Genomic DNA, 10,410 nt, shown 5'->3' with positions numbered 1-10,410 from the left:
AATAATTTTCACATTCAATTTTGAAAAATTGCAAGAGAAGAAAATGAAAAACATAAATAGTCAACTCACAATAATTGAAAAATAGGTTAAAATATTATTAATTTAATCATCTATATCTTTATCTATTTATATCTATACTATTATAAAATCACGAAGCTCTATGCAATTACAAAGGTTGAACAGTAGTATAATCTAAATTAAGTATGTTATTGTACTATTTTTTGAAACTTTAAATTATTATTAAAAGGAGGTAAAATATCTCTAGAATCTATAAAATTAAATCTCATTGAGCACTTTGTCTGTAGCAACCCCAGGGAGGATGCTACTTAACGAAATTAATCTATACTAACTAATTTAAAAATTCGTCCCGAAATTATTTTGCAAAATACACTAATAACTAAATTTAAGGATAAAATTTATTTGACAACATGTTCACGAGTAGAACAAAATAATAAATACATATGTCATTCAAGTGTACCACAAAGTTTAGAAAAAACAAATTTAAAACAATGACTTTATCATGTGGTAGCAGAAATAGGTCTATGTGAACAAGTTTCAAAATACATCTCAACATATTAGGATCTAAAAAAACCTCCTTAAAAAAATTGAAATATCCAATCATAAAAATGGACAACACGTATTTTGAGTTAAATCAACACTTTAGAATTCATCAAACACGTAGTAGGGAAATATTTTACATGCTACGGCATTCAAGGCTCATACCAAGAATGAAATTCAACTCCCAATCTCAAATACAAACTAGTTAAGTTTCCCAAGTTCAACACAAGTACTGAATTTAAAATATTACAAGACTTGGGCATGGACACTCCCAAAATAATCAAGTCATTCATCAAAACCAAGTTACTAAATATTAGCAACATGACCAAATTTCATTCTAAGGTGTGTATCTAAGCGTATCAAATAGATCACGTATAAGTCCCCAAAAGTATACAAAATGAACATGCTCATGCAAATGTGATCTTCATCTAAGCTTCCAAAGAGTCTACTTCAAATGGTCATCCTGGAACATCACCTACGATAGTAACAAACTATCGCTAAGCATAAAGCAGTGGCACATAAACTTAACTAACATTAATATAAAAATATATATGTAAGGAGTACATGAATAAATTCTAGAAATAAGCTTGTTAAAATCACCATCAAGAACTAAATGAAGGTACAATCCTTTCAAGAGAATAAAATATCAAATAATAAAATAGTTCAAGATATCAATATTCAAAATCTCAAATATCAAGAAGCTTTCCAAAGCAAATCCAAGAAAGTTCACCATTTGGTTAATTTCGCCCCAACACATACATCATGCAATCACATCAAAGCCTAATCGAATAACAAGAAGGACCGGAGTCCCAAATCAAGTAGGGTCGTCACTCAATAATCTAGAGAATCAAGAACCATGTTGAAAGTGGCTTCCCCATTCATACTTAAGATGGACCAAGATCCATAATTAAGATGAAATGTGAATACAAAGTCAAGATGGGACAAGATCCGAATAATCTCAAGAGGCATGCTAATATAAGTGACAAAGTCACTATCACGAGAAGGATAAAGTCCCAACAAGAATGCAATAATGCTCAAGCAATCCGTATATGCGGGCAAGTTAGTTTGTCTTACAAAAGTATTCCACATGATACCAGATGATATTCAAAGTTTCCGAGTGACTCAAAATATTCATACTCAATTAAACATAGTGATATAAGAATTTAACTAGCAACAACCGAATAGGATAGCAAATTAAAGTAAAGACAAGTTTTACCCAAGCTTAAGATATTCAAAATTCTTCAACTAAATAAAACGTGAAATTCAAGAATATATGCAAAACTTGGAGCTTTAGTGCTTCTAAAGCTCAAACAAAGATCAAGAAGTTATAAATTCTCATAGAACTGATAAGTTGGTATTTTACCAACTTATTTCTTCTTTAAGCTTAGACTTTTGCAATGTTTGATTGAGAAAATAGTGCATTTAATGTCATCTAATCCTATTTTATAGGTTTATATGATTTAGAAGTGATCGAAAAAGAAACCAAGTCAAAACAAGTCAAAAAGAGGTCAAATTGAAGAAAACGAAAAAAGTGGCTAAATCTGCTAAAAGGGGCCAGGTCTGCAATTCCGGAAATCAGTGGCTATTTTGTTCTAATTTTGATTGGGAAAAATTTGTGACTATAAAAGGAAGATAAGATAGAAAATATTGTCATCTTTGGCCATTTTTACACAAGATTTTTGGAAGCTAGGGTTCTTCAACCAACACTTTGGAAGAGAAGATTGGAGCACTTTAATGAGCAAACTCTTAACCCTTTCTTCAATTCCTTGTTATGTATTGAATATTTAAGTGTGTTGTATTTTATTCTCTCACTTGCATCTTATTTATGAAGTTGAATTAAATCTCTTGTTTTGCTTATGTATTGAACATTTTTTACTTATAATGAAGTGGGTTAATGTTTTTCTATCAACTCCTCATGCTTTAATGTCTCTTAATGGTTGCAAACATTATTTGTGCCTAAGTACTTTTACTTTGCTTGAGAAAGAAAGTGAAAGTTAGGAAAAAAGTTAGATAGCAAGGATTTAGGTCATTAAATCCATCTAATTACTTGAGCTAGAGATAGGATAGTTAAGTTGAGGTTGAATTGATTACGTTTAACATCATACTCTAAGGCTTGAGAAAGCTTAGAGTGAAATTCATTGATTTGGTTGAGAGACTTTCAATGAGATTTTAGAAATCATTATCTACTAACATAAACCCGCTCATAGTTGCAAAATTGTAAAATACATTGGATCATTACTTGAGAGTAATTTCTCTTGTTTTCCTTTGCTTGTGAGGCCATTGATCATTTTACTTGCTTTCTAGGTTAGTTTTGTCTTTTTTTAGATTTTAAATCAAAAATCCAAATATTGAAAAAGTGTTTGGCTTAGCATAGTTGGTGATAATTCCTTACTTGTTTAAATCGCCTAGTATATTGTTCCCTGTGGGATCGATCCCGACTCATAGTTGGGTAAATTATATTGCATACGACCGTGTACACTATCTCTTTGAGGAGTGGATTTGGTCATTATCAGCAACGATCAAATAAGTATGTCGACTTCCTTAGCTTTTGCAAGTGCCTCTTATACCTTAAATACACAATGGAATACTCACTTAAGGTCTGGAATTTAACGATATATAAGCTAAATCATGACGAACAAAACGGGGCTAAATGGGTCACCATTAATGCTAATTTTTAAGTAGAAAAATTTCTGGACAACAACTTTGTGCTGCCTTGTGCCCCATTTTTCACATAGTAAACAAATGAATTAGAATTTTTGCAAAATACGAAAGTTGTGGGTAATTTTCTTATCTTTCCACAGCCTTTTGAATCACCTAATTTCAACTTATAGATAACTAACTGCTGCAGCTCCAAAAAGGGGATTAAATTGTCTTACTTCAAGGTTTCAAAATCTCTAACAAAAACTTGAATATTTCACCCAAAAAAATGTGGAATAACAAGCTTATCACAAGATTGATTGAGCTTCTTCACAAACCCAAAACCTAGGTTTTTAAAACAAGACTTCACCTATCTTGATTCTTGGTAGCAACATTTCAAAATATATTCAAAGCATGAAAACTAGAAGGATCTTGATGATATTTGGAGAGTAACTTATGTGGATTGAGGTCTCTAATGGGGGTTAGGAGAAGAACAAGAGGATAGTCTTATGAAGGGTGAAAGAAATAGTCTTTTATCCTTTGATATAGAAAGCTAGTACCCCTTTTTATCAAGTGGGTCTAACAAAATGGGCTTCAAGATCTAATAAATATAACAAGTCTAAATTTTTATTTTTTTCAAACAAAAACTAAAATTTTAAACTCAAGAAAAATAATAAAAAGTATTTCCTTTAAAAGATCATTATTTCTTCACTTGTTATCCTAATATCTTCCCCAAAGCACAAGCAAATCCATTTTAAAAAAAAGTTCTCTACGGAGTAAAAGAACAAACCCTAGCTTTTGCTAATTTCGAAGAGGATTGAAATTTTTAACGGAAAAGGGCCAAATATACCTATGTACTATTGGAAAAGGGATAAATATACCCTTCGTTATACTGTGGATTCAAACATACCCCTGACGTTATACTTTGGGTTCAAATATACTCTTTCTCCGTTAAAATTGTCCTTAGGTGGATATCCAGCGCTACGTGGCAATGGCATTTGATGAGGTGGATGCCACATGGCATGCCACCTCAGCACCCCTAAGCCATTTTAACCCTCTCCTCTATTTATTCTTCCACCACTAAAATTTCCTTCTCCTCCACTACCATCATTATCACCATTACCGTCTTATAGTTAGAGCTCTATAAGGAAATACCCTTTCAATTCTCTCTCCGTAAATAACATACTTTCATGAATCAAGTATCCCAAATTCCCAAATGTATCCTTTTTTTTTTCAAAGTTTCAAACCCTGTTTCCCCAGATCGCTTTATTAAGATGAAATCCAGCTTCATGGACAGGAATCCAGCACAGAGAATAGCATATGTCCAAGAAAATTCAAACCCAGATATGGAACTTCAAGGAGATCAACTCTGAAGAAAAGTTTTAAGTAAAGAACAAGTTAATTTTACTAAACCTATTCCTGATGATCCTGTGGTTGGGATCATTGGAGGTGGCATATATGTTTGACCTTCCATGTCACGGTGGTGGTAATGATGGTGGAGGAAAAGAAAATTTTAGTGATGGAAGAACAAATAGATGAGGGGGTTAAAATGGGTTAGGAGTGCTGAGGTGGCATACCACGTGGCATCCCCCTCATCAAATATCATTGCCACGTAGGACTGGATGTCCACCTAAGGACAACTTTAACAGAGGATGGGTATATTTGAACTTAAAGTATAACGACAAGGGTATATTTGAATCCAAAGTATAACGAAGGGTATATTTGAATCCAAAGTATAACGAAGGGTATATTTGGACCTTTTCCAATAGTACAGGGGTATATTTGATCCTTTTCCGAAGTGTTAATCAATATAAAAAGAGAATGAGAGTATATGTCGGTACCATATTTGGTCCGAGGTCATTTTGCGGCTATCAGAGGAAGAGATGCCGACTGTATCCAACCGCCAGAGAACACCTAGTAAGAATCCTGCAAGACACACTGGCAAAGATGGCGGATTAAATTTCGGCAAAGTCAATTGAGATTCTCAAATTAACAGGTATACTGTTTTCGTTTATATGTAACATAACAAATACAGAAAAATAGTTATTTGTGTACTTTTGTTTATAACAACTAAATGAGATTGAAACATCAAATGCAGTATACATACACAACACCTCGTTATAACAATCATGAAATTTTTGGACAAACGTTATCATTATAGAGAGATTTGACTGTATATTTGTGTTCACATCCGTGAGTATTACTCTCGAGTTTAATTTTATAGACTTGTGGCTCTGTTTCTTATAAGTTGATGCACGTGTCGTTTGACTAGACAAAGTTAAAAGACTAATACCTAACTTAAGAAATGCCGAACTAATACAATTTTGTCATCACATGTACAACTCTGAATTATCATTATGGAGTAGCATTTGTAGTTTAGCTGATTTGGAACTGATGATCTAAAAGCTGGCCAATTATATGTAATATGTCTTTCACACCTTTAACGCATAAATGATTCTTTCTAGCTGGATGGCCAAATATTGTATTTTACTTCAATTACCTCACGTTTCAGTCTAGCTCCCCATAACCCCAATTTACCTCTTATCCTCGCTTTTTAGAAATTTAAATATTATGGTATGACGTATTTAATTTTGTAGTTATATATTTATATATTTATATAATGTTATAATGAAAAGCAGACGATCATATTATATGTTAACTAGTATTCATATCCGCGCAATGCGCGGTCAGTATCAAAAGAACTAACCTTAACACAACTTTTATATATCAAAGTATCAAATATAGTTTTCAAAACTCAACTACTCACTTGCCTGAAAGTCTTTAATTGATATTTCTAATAGTTTCTTATCAAAATTATATCTAAAGATTTTCTATTTATATTTGAGAAAATTGATGCACTGCCGTAAATATTTATTATTAATTTAAAATTTTGAGATAAATTTTGCTGATTCAATGTAATTTTATATTTTTCAATAAGCTTAACTTATGTATCAATTATATTTTTTTATAATTTTCACTATGGTGACTGGAATTTTTTCATTGTTCTAATATTTATTTTTGCCTTTGTCTTTTGAGATTTCACTTGCATAATTGTGCATAATTGTACAAATTTGTTCATCATAATTCAAATTACTCTCTTATGTCAAATTCAAATAAATCTTATCTTCTATATTTTTGTCATCTCTTTTTGTTTCTTATCAATCCTTATTATTGCCTGCGCATTCCTTGGTGTTGATACATTATCATTATACTTTTAATTTAATTATTTTAGACTTTTATGCTATCACTCAAAATTTATTCAATGCGACTTTAGCAATAATATTTTTGAGAGTCATTTAGTTATTTTCTTTTTTCAAATTAATTCAAAGTATAATTCCTCATCTATTCTCCTCTTTATACGTTCTTTTCCTTATTATCCTACTTTAATTAGTTTATCTCATTTAGTGTTTTACCTATAATCCAAATAATATCATATTTCAATTTAAATTGTAATTTTGAATTATTCTAAAATATAAACATGTCATTTAATTTATTCATTTTTGAAACATTTTAATGTTTTATTAAATATTATTTTGTGTTATATTAATTAAGCAATTAAATATTCTTTCTCTTTAGCTATCACAAGATTAAATTATGAGTTTTAATTTTAATTACTGAAATTACGTCTGTGAATGGAAAATAACTAAATGACCTAATCTTGGTGGCTTGCCACTTGATTTAATATCATTTCTCATAACTTTCCTTTTAATATAATATATGTGGCTATAGAATGTTTTTTGTCGATATAAGTTACCCTTTAAAAAAAAAAAAAACTTTATTCTATTGTTAGAGTTCTTTCATTGTTTACGTATATCAATTAATAATTTTAAGTTATTTGTTAGTCACTTTATTTTATCCCCTGAAATGATGCAAAGTAGAAATATCGTAACATTATAATTATGTTATTTTGATATTCTAAAATATGCCCTTTTGGCCTTCAAGGCATTTATCCTCATTATATCTATCTATAGCAAAAAAATATTCAACTGGCTCTTTGTTAATTGTTTTTATAAAATTTGTCATCTAATTACTAAAACCACAAAAGGGTAGTTTTGGAATATTGTGAAAATTTTGTCATTTAAATTAATGTTGTTACAAAATAATCAAAATAAGTGTTATAACAACGAATTTGGGGGAGATTTTTGAAATTTAACGTTTTACATTTTAAATCGATTCAAAGAATGTATACCTTTAAAATCACTTTTTTCTTTTTCAAAATGTGATGTAGCACAACGTTGAATTAAACACAGGAACTTTTTGCTTTATTTATTAGATAATGTTGCATCTATCAAAACAAATAATATCAGATCTAGAAAAAATATGCTAATATAAAATATAATAAAGTAAATAATATACATGCTATATCATAATAATCATATAAGTTAGTTGGTATCCTAAAAAGACAAATTACTACTATTAAGAAGTGGGAGTGGGAATCACTTTTTCGTCGTTGTGGCTCATAAAAAAAAGTGATTCCCACTCCTCTTCTTAATAGTAATAAAACAACTAATATTAAAAAAAAAAAAAAAAATTGGGCCCCATATTAAACAGGCCTATAAAAAAAAGTGCATCTCGTATTAAAAAATCAAACAATATTCATGTAATTTTTAAAGTATCTTATTAAATCAATAATGATGGATTCATTGCCACGTGCGCATTCGTAGCAAACACTAATATAATAAAGTTTTAAATACGGAGCACAAACTACAATATTATATTAATCGTGTTTTGAACAGAGTATCCCATATTGACAAAATCAAGCAATAAATAAAATAAAAATAAAAAGTGAATCTCATATTAAAAAAATAAATAATGTCAAAAAAATAAAGTGCAGACTTTGTATTCGTAGCAAACACTAATATAATAAAATTTTAGATACGGAGCACAAATTATAATGTTATATCAATCATGTTTTGAACATAATATATATATATATATATATATATATATATATATTATATGCATAAAAATAGTGCAAACTAATAATGTAAAAAAAAGTGAATCCCATATTAAAAAAATAAACAATGTCAAAAAGGAAAAGTGCAGACTTTGTATTCGTAGCAAACACTAATATAATAAAGTTTTAGATACGGAGCACAAATTACAATGTTATATGATAACGTCCAAAATACACTCTCAAAGAGAAAGTGTACACGGTCGTATGCAATATATTTACCCAACTATGAGTCGGGGTCGATCCCACAGGGAACAATATGCTAGGCGATTAAGAAAGTATGAAATTATCACCAACTAAGCTAAAGCCAAACGATAGATAATATTTTGGGTTTTTGGAAAAGATTATCACTAATGCAAAAATATAAACTAACCTAGAAAGCGAGTAAAATGATCAATGGCCACAAGCATGGATACAAGGGAAATTACTCTCGAGTAACGATCCAATGTATTTTACAATTTTACAACTAAGAGTGGGTCTATGTTAATAGATAATGATTTCTAAAATCTCATTGAAAGTTTCTCAACCAAATCAATGAATTTCACTCTAAGCTTTCTCAAGCCTTAGAGTTTGATGTTAAACACAATCAATTCAATCTCAAGTTAACTATTCTATCTCTAGCTCAAGTTATTAGATGGGTTTAATGACCCAAATCCTTGCTATCAAACTCTTTTCCTAACTTTCACTTTCTTTCTCAAGCAAAGTAAAAGTGCTTAGGCACAAATAATGTTTGCAACCATTAGGAGATATTTAAGCATGAAGAGTTAATAGAAAAACAATAAACCCACTTCATTAGAAATAAAAATCATTCAATACATAAGCATAACAAGAGATTCAATCCAAACTTTAATCAAGAATATTTTCATAAACAAGATTCAAGTATTGAAATGAAATACTACACACTTAGATATACAATACAAAACATGGAATTGAAGAAAGGTTTAAGAATTATCTCATTTAAGAACTTCAATCTTCTCCTCCAATGGTGTAGGTGAAGGAAACCCTAGCCCCCAAGCTTGCAAAATGGCAAAAGATGAATAAAATTGCTCCCTTCTCTTTCTTTTGTAATTACCTCATTTTTTCAAGTTCCAAAAATGACAAAATATGCCCCAAATTTCAGTTTTTGCAGTTCTGCCCGTTTTTTGCAGTTCTGTCCCGTTTTTGCAAAACTGTCCACTTTTGACAGTTTTGCAAAACTGTGCAGTTTTTGTCCAATTTGGCCTCTTTTTGACTTGGTTTCTTCCGATCACTTCTAAATCACATAAACCTATAAAATTGAAGTAAACGACATTAAATGCACTATTTTTTCAATCAAAACATAGCAACAATCTAAGATTAAAGAAGAAATAAGTTGGTAAAATACCAACTTATCATTATATCAATCGTGTTTTGAACATAGTATATATATATATATATATTATATGCATAAAAATAGTGTAAACTAATAATGTCCAAAAAGGTGGGCCCCATACTAAACAACACCAAGCAATATAAAAAATAAAAATAAAAAAAGAAGAAATTATATAAAACATGGGTTTAGACCCATGCTTCGTCATCCGTTGTCCCTTAAAAAAAGGGTAGGTCCCATACTAAATAACACCGAGCAATAAAAAAAAAAAAAAAAAAATTGGAACTCACCATCTCCAAACTCATGAGAAAAAAAAAGTGGACCCTATATTATCAAAATCAAGCAATATCAAAAAAAAAAAGTGAACCCCATATTAAAAAAAATATAATGTTAAAAAAAAGAGTGTTGGCTTTGTATTCACAGCAAACACTAATATAATAAAGTTTTAGATACGGAGCACAAAATATAATGTTATATTAATCGTGTTTTGAACATAATATATGTATATATATTATATGCATAAAAATAGTACAAACTAATAATGTTAAAAAAAAAAAAGTGCACCCCATAAAGGGTGGACCTCATACTAAACAACATCAAGCAATATAAAATAAAATAAAATGAAACCCACCATCTCCAAACTCACTGTAAAAAAAAAAGTGGACCCCATATTAACAAAATCAAGCGATATCAAAAAAAAAAGTGAACCCCATATTAAAAAAAATAATGTCAAAAAAAAGTGCAGACTTTGTATTCGTAGTAAACACTAATATACTAAAGTTTTAAATACGGAGTACAAACTACAATGTTATATTAATCATGTTTTGAACATAGCATATATATGCATAAAAATAGTGCAAATTAATAATGTAAAAAAAAAGTGCATTCCATATTAAAAAATCAAACAATATTC

This window comes from Lycium barbarum, chromosome 12 (genome assembly GCF_019175385.1).
Source record: "Lycium barbarum isolate Lr01 chromosome 12, ASM1917538v2, whole genome shotgun sequence".
In the NCBI taxonomy this organism is placed as follows: domain Eukaryota; kingdom Viridiplantae; phylum Streptophyta; class Magnoliopsida; order Solanales; family Solanaceae; genus Lycium; species Lycium barbarum.
The sequence above is the reverse complement of the archived record's forward strand: the minus strand, read 5'-3'. Positions refer to the sequence as shown.